Here is a 19,944-nt window from a genome sequence, read left to right on the forward strand (position 1 = left end):
GGGGGAAAGCGTCAGACTGTCTTCCATAGTGTCTGTAGCATTACACATTCCCACCAGTAATGAATGAGAGTTTAATTTCTTCCACATCCTGTATGACTATTGGTATTGTCTTTTTTTTTCTTTTTTAATTTTAAGATTTTAGCCTTTCTAATCGGTGTTTAGGACTGTCTCATATTGCTTTAATTTTTCTTCCCCTAATGAAAAATGATGTTGTATGTTTCCTATTTATTTCCTATGCTTACCTTGCTTACCTGTATATCTTCTTTGGTGAGGTGTTTAGATCTTTACCCATTTTTAATTGGGTTGTTTGTTTTCCTGTTGTTAATTTTTACAAAGTACTTTAGATACAAGTCCCTTTTTAGTTACGTCTTTTTCAAAGGTTTTCTCCCAGTCTGTGTCCTGTCTTTTCATTCTCTTAACAAGGTCTTCCACACTTCTGAAAATTTTAACTTTAATAAATTTCATTTTATCGGCCAGGCACGGTGGCTCACGCCTCTAATCTCAGCACTTTGGGAGGCCGAGGTGGGTGGATCACTTGAGGTAAGAGTTCGAGACCAGCCTGACCAACATGGTGAATCCTCGTCTCGGCTAAAAATACAAATATCAGCCAGGCATGGTTATGGGCACCTGTAAGCTCAGCTACTTGGGAGACTGAGTAACAAGAATCACTTGAACCGGGAGGTGGAAGTTGCAGTGAGCCAAGATCACGCCACTGTACTCCTGCCTCGACGACAAGAGTAACACTCCGTCTCCAAAAAAAAAAAAAAAAGTTCATTTTATCAGTTTTTGTCTTTTATGGATCATGCTTTTGGACTTGTGTATAAACACTCATACAAAACCCAAGACCACATAGATTTTCTCCTAACATTTCTTCTAAAAGATTTTTAGTTTTATATTTTACATTTAAGTCTGTGAATTATTCTTAGTAAATTTTTTTATGTGTAAAGTTTATGTCTATATTCGTTTTTCCCCATATGGTCACCAAAGTTTTCCTTTACTATTTGTTAAGAAGACTATAAGTCAAAAGGCTCCTTTTTCTCTGTGACAAAGATCGGTTGGCTGCATTACATGGGTCTAATTTTGGTCTCCCTCTTCTATTCCAATTATCCACATGTTCAGAGTGACTAGAATAGTTTGATAATAGACAGATATTGGAACTGTCAGAGCATACTAGGAAAAATAAAGTTCCCAAAAAGAGGTTATGTTTGAATTCTGCTTTAGTTCCAACCCAAAGGCTGAGGAACACTCCATGGAATTTAATGATAGGGCGGTAACTGTGATCTTACCGAGATTTATGAACAGGAAGATCCTTGGTGATTGTTGTCAGTCAAAGGGTGGCTTTGACATAGCACCTATCTGTGTTAGGGCAAATACAGCCAGGGAAAAGGTGATATTTGGAATCATCTGGGATTGGACTCTTGATCAATAGATATGAAATGTCAGATGGACGTGAGAATTGTTGGTCTTTGGTACGTGTGTGTTGCAATGAGTAAGGATGAGTAATGTGAAGGAAAAATAGAATTTGGGATCCCAAACTCACTATGCCAAAGGGAAAGTTAAGCATGGGAGACTGAGTCAGGCAAAAACTGCCTTCCTTTTGTTCCCAAACAGACGGCTGTAATTCCACATGCTTGTGTTATGTGAAATGTGAATTCATTGAGCGCTAATCAGAGCCCCACAAGAATGAAAGCACTTGCCTCGCTGCCTACCCTCCCTCCTCTTTTTTCCTCCCCTCCTGCTTGCTCTTTTCCTTTTAAATATTGAAGCTCTCAAAACTCTCATTTCTTTTTCCTGGGTATATTCTCAACCTGGGCAAAATAAACCTCTAATCAATGAAGATCTGTCTCAGGCACTTACTGGTTTACAGTAAAAATGAGGAGACGTGGGAGCTGATGTTTGGGGTATGGAGTAGAACCTGGGCATGGGGTAGGTAGTGACCGTGCATACAGACTGAAAAGACAAGGCTGTGATAACAAGGAAAAGCCTCTCCTCGCTGGTCAGACAGGAGACATATCCCGGTAAAACCTGGCTCTGGTGTCCACCTCTCTCAAGACAAACACATGTAGAAATTTGAGATAGAGATGGGCAGAGCTTGGTTTAAATTCTAGTTCTGTCATTTTGTAGCATGAGACTTGGTCACATTCATAAAGCTTTTAGAACTTACTTCACATCACTTGTTATATGGACAGCTGATCCATAAATAGCACAATTATTGTGAGGATTTTTTTTTTTTTTTTTTTTTTTTTTGAGATGGAGTCCTGTGCTGTCACCCAGGCTGGAGTGCAGTGGCACGATTTTGGCTCACTGCAACCTCCGCCTCCTGGGTTCAAGCCATTCTTCTGCCTCAGCCTTCCCAGTAGCTGGGATTACAGGCACGCACAACCACGCCCAGCTAGCTTTTGTATTTTTAGTAGAGACAGAGTTTCACCATGTTGGCCAGGCTGGTCTCAAACTCCTGACCTCATGATCCACCCACCTCAGCCTCCAAAAGTGCTGGGATTACAGGTGTGAGCCACCACACCCGGAGGATTAAATAAGCAATTGCAAGTAACTGATTCAGAGAGTCTCAGTTAATGCTATGGGAATTTTTTTCTCTTTTGGGGACCTCACTCAAGGAGTTGTCTTCCCACCCTGTTCATGACTCATTATCACTATCTGTCCATGCAATACATCCAATTATTAACGTTGTTCTGGAAAGTAGTCTGCTGTTGGCAAATGCTTCAAAAACATAAATTATGAAATGCTGAGATGTTCCTGCAATGATAATTACTAAGGCAGAACTCCAGCTACCATTTCACTCAGATTTCCAAAGGAATCAAATGTCCCCCAAAACTAAGCTCCTTCTTCCTGTATTCTATGAGCTCTACTGCCGTAGGGTGACTGTGAGACACAGCAGTAGCATTAGAAAGGGCTCAATCCCTCTTCCTTTTGGTAAAAGGGGTTTTGTTGCTAAACTGACATAGTGAGCCACTGAACCTCCCAGCAGGGGATGAGGCTTTGAACTGTTATGTCCACTGTTTAACAGATTCCAAAGGTGCTTGGCTGCGCATTCAGGCCCTGGGGCATGGAGCTAGGATTGAGTCTCTGGTGCTGCCTGAACCTACACGTTGCGGAATCAAGATGATTGAGGGCAAGTGCATTGGAGGGTGGGGGCAGGGGGAAGCATAGGGGGTGGGGAACAGGGCAGGGTGGAGAGGAAGGGGGTAGGGCGGGACAGGACAGGGAGGGTCAGGGCCGGGCACAGCAGGGAGGTTGTCGCTCTGCAGGGCTGGGTGAGTGTTAGGGAAAGAATGCTAATGCACCTAACCAAGAAGTATTAAGTCACAAAGTTTTGTTCTTGGTTGTGCAAACAAGAATCACCATGTGGCAATGAGTCAGGTCCTCCTAGGATTTGCCCTCAGGGAGGGAATTACATGACATCCCTGAATACCAGGTCTAAGCAAAGCATAAAACACTATAATTGTCCTCTTATTTTTCTATAAAATGAGGATTTTCATATGTTCTTTATGAGCTGCTGTAGCCAAAGCCTTCTTCCTTGTGACCTGGGAAAAAGGGCTCCTCCTGTTTGTCTTAGATCACCCTGCAGGTGCATGTGGGTTGGACCTGGTGGCACTCACTCCCAGATGAAGGCTTGGAGGTCCATGACGAGATGAATAAGACTGGGCTCTCATGGTTTCTTTATCCTTCTTCAGCTTTGTCTGCTTAGTTTTCAGACTATCCTGAGGGAGAATGTGAAGGAAGACAGGTGGCGGCCGAGTTCCTGGCAAGGAACCCACGGGTTCGTGGGGACTTGCTCTTTCTCCTGAGTTGATTACCCTTTGCCAGCAGATGAGCACATTTCTCCTCTTGGCCTGGATCTTCTATTAGTAAGTGTGTCTGAGAAGTATTCATGAACGTTCTGTTTCTCCAGAACCCTGGAATGCTCATGGCAGGTCAGGAACTGATCATGAGATCATGTCCTTCCCAACATGTGCACCAATTTTTTCATTCTCCATTGAGGATATCCTTTCAGGGAACATAAGTGAAGGGCTGTCCTTTTCTCATCCATCCAATGCCGTGTTGGGGAAATGACTCACTCAATCAACCATGTCAGAGGCTGCAGGGGTCTTAGGTGTGTGGTGACCACAGGTGACAGGGATGTGTGACGGCAGGTGCTGAAGGTCAGGCATGGAGGCAGGTGATTCATCAGGTGCTGAGTCCGTCAGGCCAGGCGGCTTCCACATACGCTACTTTGTCTCTATCCTCATCTGTTTTCTTTCACAGCACTTACAACTGCCTCAACATTGTTTGTTTGCTTAAATCTAGTTTATCAACCCCTAGAACATGTCTTTCTGACCACAGCTTTTTGTCTTTATTACAACTCCATCTCCAACATTAAGAACAATGCTGGGAACTCAATGACTATTTTTTTGAATAAATAAATGGATTAAATTTTTACTAAGTGACAATACTGTTTTAAGCACTAAGCTAGGGTTTGAGACCACAGTAATAAAAATAACAGCCATTTTTCTTTTCCAAATAGAACCTAGATTGTTTCAATGGATCTTAATTTTATTGGATTAATTATGAGAATAAATTCCACAACCCACGGTGGAAATATTTAAATCTTCACTGCTTCTGAGACTGTCTGGAGCTTGGTGTCAGGGGTTCTCCTTCCTACTCCAGGGAAGGGCCCTCAATGTCCTTGGTGTTCAAGGTGCTCTTCCCCGGGTGCCCTTCTATGCTCACCTTGCCTTGTTGGGAGCCTGCCCCAGATCTGAAGATCATGCACAGTTCTCACACAGAATTCAAAATCCATGCAACTTTCCCCACAGAACATCAGCTCTGCAAATCATTCGTGATTTCCCAGTTGAAGCAAGGAACAGTGCTGTGGAGGGAAGGAAGGATTTCCCCAGAGCCCAAATCCAGGTAGGCTGCAGATGTAATGCCCAGACCCTCTGTTCCTCAAAGAAGACCACCAGAGTCCAGAGTCAAAGCCAAGCGGCAAGGATCTTTATGACAAGTTCAAACTTGGTCCCTCCATTACACAGCATACAAGAGGGCCCCGAACAATGCGAGTGTTTGCTTTTTATAGCCCGAAAGTTACAGGGAAACAAAGGAATTCTTTTGGTTCCCGCGCTTTCTGTAAAACTTTGAACGGCTGTCTCCTTATCGGAGACTTTCTAGGTGGTGTTTGTACTGGGCCCAGGAAGTTTGAGAGATATGTGGCGATATATGTGGTGAGATGGGAGGTGGTGTTTGTACTGGGCTCAGGAAGTGTGGCGATGAGATGGGAGGATGGGATGTGTTTGTACTGGGCTCAGGAAGTTTGAGAGATATGTGGCGATATGTGGTGAGATGGGAGGATGGGATGTGTTTGTACTGGGCTCAGGAAGTTTGAGAGATATGTGGCGATATGTGGTGAGATGGGAGGATGGGGTGTGTTTGTACTGGGCTTGTTTGTTTTGAGCCCGGGGCTGAGGAATGTGCCCGGCTCCTCTCACAGACAGATATGCTCAGTGCAGGGAGTACCTGGTCGGTGAGGGACAGAACTTTGATAATGACAAATGCAGATGACCTTGAGTGAATGATATTTTTAGAAAACTGTGAGAAGCTGTTGGGCGCGGTGGCTCATGCCTGTAATCCCAGCACTTTGGGAGGCCAAGGCAGGCAGATCATGAGTTCAAGAGATCAAGACCATCCTGGCCAACACGGTGAAACCCTGTCTCTACTAAAAATACAAAAATTAGTTAGGCATGGTGGTGCGCACCTGTAGTCCCGGCTACTCAGGAAACTGAGGCAGGAGAATTGCTTGAACCAGGGAGGCGGAGGTTGCAGTGAGCCAAGATCATGCCACTGCACTCCAGCCTGGTGACATAGTAAGACTCTGTCCAAAAAAAAAAAAAAAACCTATGGGAAGCCGTTGGGAGAAAAATTCCACACATAATGTTATTATTTCTCATGTATAAACCAATTTTGTTCACATATATTCATGTCTTCATTAGAGTTAAAGCTTCACATTGTGGCCTTTGCCCTGGTCCCTTCCCTTTGATGATTTTCCTTTTCATGACATCTCCAATATCACCTCTTTATTTTTCTCTTCATTCTTGAAAATACTTCATAATTTTTAATTTCCCAAAATGTCTTGAGTTTGGTCAAATTTCTGGTTAGTAAACATGAGAGAATTTGCACTAAAGAAATAAAATGATTGTAACCAGGATTTTAGATCAGAGTGAAGTGGCCTCGTTGTCTGGGGGAGGTTCTTGGTCTCATGGCCACGGAGATTAAGGACCCGGACACAGACAAGGGTGAGGTCTAGAGCAGAACTGTAATAGGTGAAAGAAAGAGAAAGCTCTCTGCTACAGAGAGGGGTCCCAGGAAAATGGGTTGCCAATCTGTGGTGAGATGCAGGGGGTTTTTACAGGTGAGCCAGTGGGGAGATGGTGTCTGATCTACACAAGGCACGAGAAACCGGCCAGGACCAGTTGTGCCATTTACATAGGACATGAATCTCTGGCAGCCCCCACTCCAATCTTTTATTAGGCAGGTGGGTAGCTACTCCATGTTGCTTATTTCTTTCTTACTCTATACATGGTAACAAAAAAAGGGAAGGTGGAGCCCCGTGGTGGACATGCCTGGCCCCAGATAGCCCTTTTCTATGGGTGTAGCCGTAGGCCTCCCCCTGTGAAAGCTTGCAGCTTCCTTGTCAATGCTTGCAGCTCAATCTTTCAGGCTTCTCTTTGTTAGAAAAGCAATGATTTCTTGGGCTGCTTTTTGTTAGAAGGGAAGTTCTGTCGAGTACTCTTTGGCCCTCACTATCTGCCTAAATAATTTCTTTCTCTCTCCGGTATCAAGAGCTCTCACTGTATTTACACACACACACACACACAAAGAATTATAGAGAAGAAAAATCATATGAATGTCAGATATGTGGGAAAGCCTTCGGCCAATTCTCTGTCTATGGACAACCTGGGAGAACCCACATTATAAATGTAATAAGTGCGTAAGAGCCCTCAGCAGTAGCTCTAAACTTCATAAACACCAGAGAACTTACATGGGGGAGGAACTTTATGCCTGTCATCAATGTGGAAATGCCTTCATACCTAACTGATCCTTTAAACAACAGGAGTGAACTGTACTGGGGATAAGCCCTTGGTCTGTAATCACCTTTAACAAGCATTCAGTAGAGGTCCAGCCTCAGTGTGCACAAGAAAACCCAGAAGAGAAATAGTCTCTAACAAGAAATAGGATAGACATTCTGAATCAGGAAGAGGAAGCTTCCTGGGTGTTTTAGGGAAATACTGGAGGATGTGGTATAGTAGAGAATACATCTAACACTGTCTTTAGTTCCTATCACAGAGCTTCAAAAACCCTTGGAATTTTCAGAGTGATAGAAGTGTCTTAGACATGCTAGTGAGGTAACTGTGGTGAGCCCCTAGATAGCTTCAGGATGGGGACTGGTCATCAGAAAGATCAACTATGCAATTATAGGGTTGATACTTTGAGCCAGCTCAACCTGGGGGTGGGAGGAGCAGGAGATTGAGTTTGATTATGTGGTCAATGATTTAATCATCCTAGCCTACATAATGAAACCTCAGAAAGATCTCTAGACACTGAGGCTCAGGGGAGCTTCTAGGTTGGTGAACACTTTGCTGACCAGGAGGGTAACCAGCAGTGACTCCATGGGGAGAGGGCACACAGCTTTACATTCCCTCCAGACCTCGCCCTATACATCCCTTCATTTGTTGTTACCAAGTTGTATGTTTTATAATAAACCTGTAATCATAATTATTGCTTACTCTTGAGCTCTGTGAGTCATTTCAGTTAATTATTGAATCTGAGGAGAAATGAAAACCTCTGATTTTACAGCCAGTTGTGTAGAAGTACAAGTGGCTTGGGGCCCCCCAATGTGTGCCTGGCATCTGAAATCTTAAGAGCAGCTTGGTGGGAATGAGCCTTTAAATATGTGAAGTCTGATGCTAACTCTTGATAGTTAGTGTCAGAATTGGATTTCCATATACCCCTGGTGTGGTTAAAATGGAATAGAGGAACATCAGATAATTTATACTGGAGAAGGAAGTGAAATAAACATAAGAAACCCTTTACTCACAGAGAAACTCTTGTAGGCACACAAGGATTCACATGCTACAGAACAATTTCAGTGTAACCAATGAGGGACAGGGCCCAGTGATCACTCATTCCTCAGTCAGTACTACAGTTCTCACAGTGGGGCAATACCAATCCTAAAGTCAAAGTAGAAAAACTATCTGCTGGAATTCGTCAGAAAACTCAAACCAGGAAAAAACTCTAAGGAACCCTTTAGGAAGTCCTAGCTAGAGCAATCAGACAAGAGAAAGAAATAAAGGGCATCCAAATTGGAAAGGAAGAAGTCAAATTATTCTTATATTTGACATGATCTTAAATTTGGAAAAACCTAAAGACTCCACCAAAAAACTATTAGAACTGGTAAATTGAGTAAAGTTGCAGAATACAAAATCAACATACAAAAATCAGTAGCATTTCTATATGCCAACAGTAAACAATCTGAAAAAGAAATCAAGGAAAAATCCCATCTACAATAGCTACAAATAAAATAAAATATCTATAAATAAACTTAACCAAAGAAGCGAATGATCTCTACAATGAAAACTGCGAAACACTGATGAAAGAATTGAAGAGGACACAAAGAAATGGAAAGATATTCCATGTTTATGGATTGGAAGAATCAATATTGTTAAAATGTCCATACTACTCAAAGCAATCTACAGGTTCAATACAATCCCTATCAAAATACCAAAGACATTCTTCACAGAAATAGAAAAAACAAAAAAACCTAAAATTTACATGGAACCACAAAAGACCCAGAATAGCCAAATCTATCCTGAACAAAAGCAAAAAAACTGGAAGAATCACATCACCTGACTTCAAATTATACTACAGAGCTATAGTAATCAAAACAGCATTGCACTGGCATAAAAACAGACACATAGACCAATAGAACAGAATATAGAACTCGAAAACAAATCCATACATCTGCAGTGAACTCAACTTTAACAAAGTGCCAAGAACAGACATTGGAGAAAGGATAAATCGTGCTGGGAAAACTGGATATGCAAATGCAGAAGAATGAAACTAGACCTCTGTCTCTTGCCATACACAAAAGTCAAATCAAAATGGATTAAAGACTTACATCTAAGTCCTCAAGCTATGAAATTACCCCAAGAAAACACTGGGAAACTCTCCAGGATATTGGCCTAGATTAAGATTTTTTGAGTAATACCCTACAAGCATGGCAACCAAAGCAAAAATGGACAAATGGGTCACTTGTTAAAAAGCCTATACACAGCAAAGGAAACAATCAATAAAGTAAAGAGTCAATCCACAGAATGGGAGAAAATATTTGCAAACTACTCATCTGACAATGGATTAATAACTAGAATATATAGGGAGCTCAAACAACTCTATGGGGAAAAAAACTAATAATGTGATTAAAAAATGGGTCAAAAGTCTGAGTAGACATTTCTTCAAAGATGACGTATAAATGGCAAACAGGCATATAAAAAGGTGCTCAACATCATCGGTCATCAGAGAAATGCAAATCAAAACTACAATGAGATATCATCCCCCCTTAATTAAAATGGCTCTTTTCCAAAAGACAAGCAGTAACAAAGGCTGGCAATGACGTACGGAAAAGAGAACCCCTGTACACTGTTGGAGGGAATGTAAATTAGTTCAACCACTATGGAAAACAGTTTGGGGGGTTTCTCAAAAAATGAAAAATAGAACTGCCAAATGATCCAGCAATCCCATTGCTAGGTATATACCTAAAAGAAAGAAAATCAGTATATTGAAGAAATATCTGGACTCCGTGTTTACTGCAGCACTATTCACAATAGCCAAGATTTGGAAGCAACCCAAGTGTCCATCAACAGACAAATGCATCAAGAAACTGTGGTGCATATACCCCATGGAGTACTATTCAGCTGTAAAAACAGAATGGGATCCTGTCATTTGCAACAGCATGGATGGAACTGGAGGTCGTAGTGTTAAGTGAAATAAGCCAGGTACAGAAAAACAGATTTCCCATATTCTCACTTATTTGTGGGAGCTAAAAATCAAAACAATTGAATTCATGGAGACAGAGAGCAAAAGGATGGTGACCAGAGGTTGGGAAGGGAAGTAGGGGGTGAAGGGAAATAGGGGTGATTAATGGGTACAAAAATTTAGTTAGGTAGAAAGAATAATATCTAGTATTTGATAGCACAACAGGGTGACTACAGTCAACAATGATGTATTGCACATTTTAAAATAACTAAAAAAGTATAATTGGGTTGTTTGTAATGCAAAGAAAGTATAAATGCTTGAGGGGATGGATTCCCCGTTTATCCTGATGTGATTATTATGCATTGCATGCCTGAATCAAAACATCTCCCATACTCCATGAATATGTACCTACTACATACCCACAAAAATAAAAATGAAAAATTTCTGAAAAGAATCCTTTAGCCCACCATTCATTTAAGAACTCAGAATTTTGCCATGTAACTCCATTTTTAAAAGTAAGATAAAAATAGGATTGTGATATGATTTGGGTTGTTGAATGCAAAATTTTGTGACAAGTAATAAGTGATGAGGGTAAAGGTTAAATACTTTTCAACAGATTAATACTTTTCAATACACATGCAGCCAGCGTTGCTGAAAAATACCATATGTTGGTCAGTTTCTAGCTTTTTATGCAGCTCTAAACATAATTTTATTAGTAGAAATTTGGATCCATCAGAAAATAACTGAATATGAACTGAGAAACATAGGACACAAAATTATGCATCTTAACCATTATATTAGTATTACATGTTCATACACATGGCAAATATTTATATGAACGTGGATAAATAACACATAATTTATCTGAAGTCTGATGTTAATATAATTGTTCCTTTAAAATGTCAAACCTGTCCATATTTTCCCACCTACACTCCCATGATTATTCCTCACCTTGACAGGCAGGAGGAGAGGGCAGAGAGAGGAGGTTAGGAGGGAGGAAATAGGCAAGAGACTCCGAGGGAGCATGCAGTATGCGGGTGAGTGTCCCCAGCTATGGTTGGGGCAGGGATGGACTAGTGGCAGGGAATGAAGGGCAGTAGGAGCAGAAAGAAGGAAGAGGGTTGGACAGGCAAGGCACTGATGAGGCAAATGAGGCGTGTCAGGTTTAGTATCTAGAGCATCACAGCCAAAAAGGAGAGGAAGTGCAATGAAGATGTGGGTGTGCTGTCCTGGGAAACTCGCACCTCCTCATGAGGGTGCTACCAGTTCTTGTGAAAATCGGATCAGCTGAAGCACACAGATCACTCTCGCTGGTGAACAGCGGGTACTCAATTCCTGTTGTTTCACTCTCTCATCTCTCCCAGTTCTTTCTGATAAACCTTGAGCTGCTACTCTTTGTACATTAGAATCTCTGATTTTCCAAGTTGGAAGGGGACCGGAAGGCTATTTTGGTAGACACGATTCTAACACACCTCCCGAGTTTCTGTCTCCTGCAGTCCACCCCTGTAAAATCTCCTCCCATTGAGGGGGGCCTGGACTTCTGAAAAGAATCCTTTAGCCCGCAATTCATTTAAGAACTCAGAATTGGGTTCTTAAATTTCCCTAATTAGATAACCTTACATGGCAATGCTGGGGGGGCGGGGATTGCAGATGTATTTAAGGTGCATAGTATTCTGACTGTGATATAATCAAGAGATATTTGTTGTCTAATTAGAAGAGTCCTTTGGAAGAGAATCTGCGGGTCAGAAGTGAAGGAAGTCTGAGGGACATTCAACATAAATCGATTGGTAATTTGAGGTTTCCGGTAATTTGTTTCACATAAATAGAACTAACAGTGGTATCTAGACCCCTCTCCCTTGCTCCCTGAGTCCGAGTCCTAGTCCTAGTTCTAACCAGTTACTAAATCCTTGTCAACAAAGGATCATCCAGCCTGTTCCTAAACAGCCCTAGTGTAGGGACCTGACTGATGCCTAAGGTAGATTACTTTGGTTTTATAAATAGGGTGTTATAAATAGGTTTTATAATTATAGTAGTGGTGCCGGACGCAGTGGCTCACGCCTACAATCCCAGCACTTTGGGAGGCTGAGGTCAGGAGTATGAGGCAAGCCTGGCTAACATGGTGAAACCCCATCTTTACTAAAAGTGCCAAAATTAGCTGGGCATGGTGGTGCACGCCTGTAATCCCAGCTACTCAGTAAGCTGAGTCAGGAGGATCGCTTGAATCTGGGAGGCAGAGGTTGCAGTGAGACGAGATCACACCAGTGTACTACAGCCTGGGTGACAGAACAAGACTCTGAATCGAAATAATAATAATAATAATTATTATTATTATTATTGTAGTGATTCCTGTTACCTGTTCAGCACTAAGTAGAGGCCAGCTACCATGTAAAGTCTTTGATCTTATCAAATTTTTGCAACAGCCTCATGAGGACAGGTGAGAAGGGCAGTGTAGCTAGGTGAGAATCCACCAGTCATTTAGTTCAACCTCATTCAGTTGTGAGGAATCTCAGGTCCAGCTCTGTTAAGCTCAGGTGTTACAAAGTGCCCTGCTGCTGCTTTCAACCATTAGATAACCCAGAACACCTAGATGGTTCCTGTATTTTCTATGAACTCAGCGAAAGTATCATTTACCCACACAATCTCCTATGGGTTGTGCTTGTATGCACTACTCTTGTGCTATGACCAGAATTAGTTCACAGCAGCCATTCATGTTGTCACAATGTTAACTTAGCATGTCTTCCACACTGCCAGCCTGTGATGTACTTTAGAGAATTGCATATTTCTGGCCATACATGATTTAAACACACTCAAACTTCTAGCATACTGAAAATTCCAAAATTCATAAACAAATCTATAAAATGCTTTAGAGGCTCAGAAAAGAAGTGAGCTGGCATTGAGAAATCTCTTCATATATTTGAGTTTGTCGTTAATTTTAATTAAGTTTGAATGACTGTAATACTCACTATCATCCAAATAGATTTTAAAGGGACTCTTGTAGGACATCACAGTTTTTTCTGGAGATAAGCTAACAAATGGTGTAACTTGCTATGGAACAGGTTTTATTGTTGAGGGAAGAAATATATATTCAACAAAGCATATGTATTGTCCATAAAACATACCACATTATGTGACCTTGTCAGTAGCTAAAAATCAAGTCAAGTTCCAGACAACCCTAACATTCATTAGGCTAAATTTCTTAAAAACAACTGTATCATATTAAATAATAATTGTAATTATTTCTCAAAGTTTCTAATCTTGCACCTATTAGAAGTGTTTTGTTTTGTTTTGTTTTGTTTGAGATGGCATCTCACTCTGTCACCCAGGCTGGAGTGCAGTGGCATGATCTCAGCTAACTATAACCTCTGCCTTCTGGCTTCAAGCAATTCTCCTGCCTCAGCCTTTCAAGTAGCTGGGATTACAGGTGCCTGCCACCACGCCCAACTAATTTTTTGTATTTTTAGTAGAGACAGTGTTTTGCCATGTTTCACCACGCCTGACAAGGCCAGACTGGTCTCAAACTCCTGACCTCAGGTGATCCACCTGCCTCAGCCTCCCAAAGTGCTGGAATTACAGGTGTGAGCCACTGTGCCCGCCCCAGAACTGTTCTTAAAGGGTGCCTCCACTCATCTGTGTGTCCATAGGTTTATTACCTTATATATAAAGCATCTTAGAGACTTTTCAGGACAATATAGATGGCTTTTACCAGCACTGGAAAGTATTTCTTGCAAATACTTGTAAACTTTAACAAAGTGATCTTTCCTGTTTCAGCTGATACTAAAGACACACTCATCCTCTGATGAAGCCGCACACATCAGCTGGCAAGAGTATCAGTGTTACTCCCTGCTGTGGCGGTTCGATTCTGTTGCTCTGAACGCTGGTCATACCAAACATACCTCTCTCTGCTCTCCATTGAAAGAAACTCAGCTGAGTGTTCACTCCAAAGTTAGGTTTCTATACTTTGGAACAAATCATCTGAGTCGTATAATAAAGGGAAGTCATAATGCAATTCATAGACATGTGAATAAAACGCTAAAAGTTTCACAAATGCTAAATTGTAGGGATATTTCAGGCAGTATATGGTTTCCTCTCTAATTTATTACTAAGGGTAAATTCATTTTCTATGCATGTTTATTTTAAGCTAGTCGTATTTATTTATTTATTTATTTATTGAGATGGAGTCTCACTCTGTCACCCAGGCCAGAGTACAGTGGCACAATCTTGGCTCAATGCAACCTCCGCCTCCTGGGTTCAAGCAATTCTCCTGCCTCAGGCTCCCGAGTAGCTGGGATTACAGGCGTATGCCACCACGCCCAGCTAATTTTTGTGTTTTTAGTAGACAAGGGGTTTCACCATGTTGGCCAGGTTGGTTCTGAACTCCTGACCTCAGGTGATCCACCCCCTCAGCCTCCCAAGGCACGTGAGCCACGGTGCCTGGCCTAAGCCAGCTTTTCAAATGGGGAATACAGAATTCGAATTGTGTCTGATTCTCTGTTGTACAGAAAATTGAAGAGTTAGGCAATAGTACTGGGGGCTACAATATAAATACTCTTTTAGGGGTAATGCAGCCTAAGCAATTTTTACACCTAGAAAATGAAAAACCAAAATGTTTTATTTTCCACGGAACAGTAACTTGTAATTAGTCCATTGAAAGTATGTTGGTTAGTGTTGTTTATTTGGCTTAGACTGAGAGGATAAGAATCTGTGGCCGGGTGTGGTGGCTCACGCCTGTAATCCCAGCACTTTGGGAGGCCGAGGTGGGCGGATCACAAGGTCAGGAGATTGAGACCATCCTGCCTAACTTGGTGAAACTAAAAATACAAAAAAATTAGCCAGGCGTGGTGGTGGGCGCCTGTCGTCCCAGCTACTCTGGAGGCTGAGACAGGAGAATGGTGTGAACCCGGGAGGCGGAGGTTGCAGTGAGCCGAGATCGTGCCCCTGCACTCCAGCCTGAGCGACAGAGTGAGACTCTGTCTCAAAAAAAAAAAAAAAAAAAAAAAAAAGAATTTGTGAGACAGATCCTCTTAAAGAGGTATAAATGTTAGGCCAGGCTCGGTGGCTCATGCCTGTAATCCCAGCATTTTGGGAGGCTGACGCGGGCAGATCATGAGGTCAGGAGATCGAGACCAACCTGGCCAACATGGTGAAACCCCATCTCTATTAAAAATAGAAAAATTAGCTGGGTGTGATGGTGCACGCCTGTAGTCCCAGCTACTCAGGAGGCTGAGGCAGGAGAATTGCTTGAACCCAGGAGGCAGAGGTTGCAGTGAGCCGAGATTGCGCCACTGCACTCCAGTCTGGTGACAGAATGAGACTCCATCTCAAAAAAAAAAAAAAAAGGTATAAATGTTAAAAAATTTAAAATTCCTTTAGCCTAATATTTTTTAGGATCCTGTAAGAAGTAGTCTGATGGAAATGCCAGACCATGGCATTCTAACCTTGATCTTAAACAACTGGGTTGAGAATGACAGGAACAAAAGTTAGTTTACCTTAGACAGTAAATTGAAATTACTACTGAACCAAAAGTTTAGTGTGTAGGTATTATTAATGATTTTTTTTTTTTTTTTTTTGAGACAGAGTTTTGCTCTTTTTGCCCAGGCTGGAGTGCAATGGTGCAATCTTTTGGCTCACTGCAACCTCCGCCTCCTAGGTTCTCCTGCCTCAGCCTCTGGAGTAACTGGAATTACAGGCACCCACCATCATGCCCAGCTAAATTTGTCTTTTTAATAGAGATGGAGTTTCACCAGGTGGGCCAGGCTCAGACTCCTGACCTCAGGTGATCCGCCCGCCTCAGCCTCCCAAAGTGTTGGGATTACAGGCGTGAGCCTATTAATGATCTTATGGGGCAGAGTAGTCCTTGAACATCAGGCATATTTAAAAAAACATTTTTTAGAGTCGTTGATTTGAATCATTTTGAAAGGAAAACTAATTTTATACCTCAAAACTAATTTAGATTATGTCTAGTCATAATTATGTTATAGTCATAAATGTCTATTTTCCAAATTTGGGGCTCTTGCTCAGTGTAATTAAATATTCATTTTTGTACCTATTAGATTCACTTAACTACTAAAGCTGGTATTTTTTATTACCTCATATGCTGATAAGATAATGAGTATTTTCTTAATAAATTTTCAGTAATATTGAGAAGATCATGGTGCTGTATGAATCATGTTTCTATATATATAAAGAAATCAAGGATTAGAAAGGCATATAACTATATTATTTGTGCTATGTTACTAAGAATGGATATCATCTGTCTTAGCCCATCTGTGTTGCTATAAAGGAATACCTGAGACTGGATAGTTTATAAAGAAAAATGATTTATTTGGCTCACAATTCTGTTGGCTGAAAGATTGGGCATGTGGCCAGGGCCTCTGGCTGTCTCCACTCATGAAGAAAGACAAAGGGGAGTCGGTTTGCAGAGACTGCATGGTGGGAGAGGAAGCAAGAGAAAGAGGAGGTGGTGCCAGGTTCCTTTAACAACCAGTTCTCACAGGAACTAACAGAGCAAGAACTCACTCACCCCCCACCCCCCAGGGAGGGTATTAATCTACTCATGAGGGAGCCACCCCCATGATCCCAACACCTCCCATTAGACCCCACCTCCAACACTGGGTATTAAATTTTAACATGAAGTTCGGGGGCCAACATCTAAACCACAGCATAATCTGTTGTGTATAATTTTAAAAAAATGAAGAATATTTATGGAAACATCACTTAAGTCTATGCGAGATTTCACAAATACTTTGTCATTCCTAGAAATCGAAATGACATTTTTATAATTTTGGATTGGCACGTTTAAAAACATTTTCCACATACAGTGTCACCACCTAGAACAGTGGTTTGATTTAGTATCTCTTTAGATCCTTCTACATGTTTTGGAAAATTAGTTCATTTGTTCTAATTCTTTATACATTTATTGAAATGTATAGAAGCTAATTAGCTGGCATGTTTCATGTAGATTTCAGAGTTGACGATCAAATGTGCTGTGTTCATTACTCAACTGTTGAAGCCATGACTTTTTCTCAATATCTTTACCTTTTTTTCAAGCATTTCGTTACCTTTTTAGAAACTAATAGACTATGTTTAGAGCTTGGTTTTACAGAAAAACCAAGCAGAAAATACAATGTCTCCTATACTTCCTCCCCCACTTTCTCCTCATCGCCCCTCTTCCAGTTTCCTCTGTCATTAACTTCACTGTGGTACATTTGCTATAACTGATTAACCAATAATGATGCATTATTATTCACTGAATCCTTAATTTTAATTAGGTTTAATTAGGGCTTTTTTTTTTTTTTTTTTTTTTTTTTTTGTAGACGGAATCTCCCTCTGTTGCCCATGTTTGAGTGCAATGGTGTGATCTTGGGTGACCGCAACCTCTGCCTCCCAGATTCAAGCGATTCTCCTGCCTCAGCCTCCCGAATAGCTGGGATTACAGGCACACCCCACCATGCCTGGCTAATTTTTGTATTTTTGTAGAGACAGGGTTTCGCCATGTTGCCCAGGCTGGTCTTGAGGACTCCTGACCTCACGTGATCCGCCCTTCTAGGCCTCCCAAAGTGCTGGGATTAAAGGCGTGAGCCACCGTCCCCGGCTGGGCTATGCCTTTATGTTTTGTACTTCTAGGGCTTTTGACAAATGCACAATGGCATATGTCCATCATCATAGAATCGTACAAAATAGTTTTACTGCCCTAAAAATCCTCTGTGCTCCGCCTATTTATTCCTTCCTCCCATCCCCCACCAACTACAGATCATTTTACTGTCTCTATAGTTTTGCCTTTTCCAGAATGCCAAATGGTTGGAATCTTACGGTGTGTAGCCTTTTCCTACAGGCTTCCTTCACCTTGCAACACACATTTAAAGTTTCTCCATGATTTTGCATGACTTAATCGTTCATGTCCTGGACAATGTGGTGGCTCGTGACTGTAATCTCAGCACTTTGGGAGGCTGAGGTGAGCAGATCGCTTGAGCTCACAAGTCTAAGACCAGCCTAGGCAACATGGCAAAATCCTATCTCTACCAAAATTTTTTGAAAAATTAACTGGGCATAATAGTGCCTGCCTGTAGTCCCAGGTACTCAGGAGGCTGAGGTGGGAGGAGGACTTCAACCTGGGAGGCAGAGATTGCAGTGAGCCAAGATTGCACCACTGCACTCCAGCTTGGGCAACAGAACCAGAACTTGTTAAAAAAAATGTATATATATATATATATAGTTCATATCCTTTTATTGCTGAATAATATTCCATGATATAGATATACCACAGTTTGTTTATCCAATCACCTATTGCTTCCAGTTTGGGACAATTGTGAATAAAGTTGCCATAAGCACTCATGTGCATTTTTGGTGGGGACATAAATTTACAACTTCTTTGGATAAATATCAAGGAGGTTGATTACCGGATTGTGTAGTAAGAGTATGTTTAGTTTTGTAAGAAACTGCCCAACTCTTCCAATGTAGTGGTGCCGTTTTGCTTTCCCACCAGCATTGAGGGAGAATTCCTGTTGCTCCACATTCTCACCAGCATTCGATGTCGTCAGTGTTCTGGATTTTAGCCATTCTGATCGGTGTTTAGTGATATGTAATTGCTGTTTTAATTTCCAGTTCCCTGGTGACATATGATGTTGAGCATCTTTTCAGTTATTTGCCATTTGTGTATCTTCTTTGGTGAGATATCTATTCAGATCTCTTACTTACTTATTAATTAGATCATTAATTTTATCATTATTGGCTGTTAAGAATTCTTTGTATAATTTGGAGTAAACAGATAGCCTACAGAATGGGAGAAACTATTCACAACTACATGTCTGACAAAGGTCTACCATCTAGAATCTATAAGGAATGGAAACAAATCAACAAGCAAAAAAAAATTTCTCAAAAGAAGACATATAAGTGCTTAAGAAATATATGAAAAGATGCTCAATATCACTAATTCATCAGAGAAATGCAAATCAAAACCACAGTGAAAAAACATCTCACACTAGTAAGAATGGCTATTCTTACAAAATCAAAAAACAATAGATGCTGGCAAGACTGTGGAGAAAAGAGAATTCTTATATACTTTTGGTGGGAATGTAAATTAGCTCAGCCACTGTGGAAAGCAGTTTGGAGATTTCTCAAAGAACTTAAAACAGAACTAGCATTCAACCCAGAAATCCCGTTGTTGGGCATATATCTAAAAGAAAAATCGTTCTACCAAAAAGACAAGTGCTCTCACATGTGCATCACAGCACTATTCACAATAGCAAAGACATAGAATTAACTTAGGTGCCCATCAATGATGGATTTGATAAAGAAAATATGATACATACATACCATGTATACTATGCAACCATAAAAAGGAAAAAAATTCCTATGCTCTGCAACAGCATGGATGCAGCTGCAGTCCATCATCCTAAGTGAATAAACCCAGGAACAGAAAATCAAATGCCACATGTTCTCACTTATAAGTGGGAGCTAAACATTGGGTACTCATGGATGTAAAGAGGGCAATAGACACTGGGTACTAATAAAGGGGGGAGAATGGGAGGTGCTAAGGGTTGAAAAACTAACTATTGGGTACTGATCCTGAATGACAGGATCATTCACACCCCAAACATCAGCATCGCACAATATACCCAGGTAGCAAATCTGCACGAATATCCACTGAATCAAAACTAAAAGTTGCAAAAAAAAAAAAAGAAAAAAAGAAAAAAAAGAGTTCTTTGTATATTTTGGATAACAGTCCTTTATCAGATATATCTTTGCAAATATTTTCTTTCAGCCTGTGGCTTGTCTTCTCATTCTCTTAATAGTGTCTTTCACAGAACAGAAATTGTTATTTTTATACCAGCATTACCCTGACACCAAAACCAGAAAAAGACACAGCAAAAAAAGAAAAGTACAGGCCAAGGACGGGTGCGGTGGCTTGCGCCTATAATCCCA

The sequence above is a fragment of the Macaca thibetana genome, chromosome 13 (genome assembly GCF_024542745.1).
Source record: "Macaca thibetana thibetana isolate TM-01 chromosome 13, ASM2454274v1, whole genome shotgun sequence".
NCBI lineage: Eukaryota > Metazoa > Chordata > Mammalia > Primates > Cercopithecidae > Macaca > Macaca thibetana.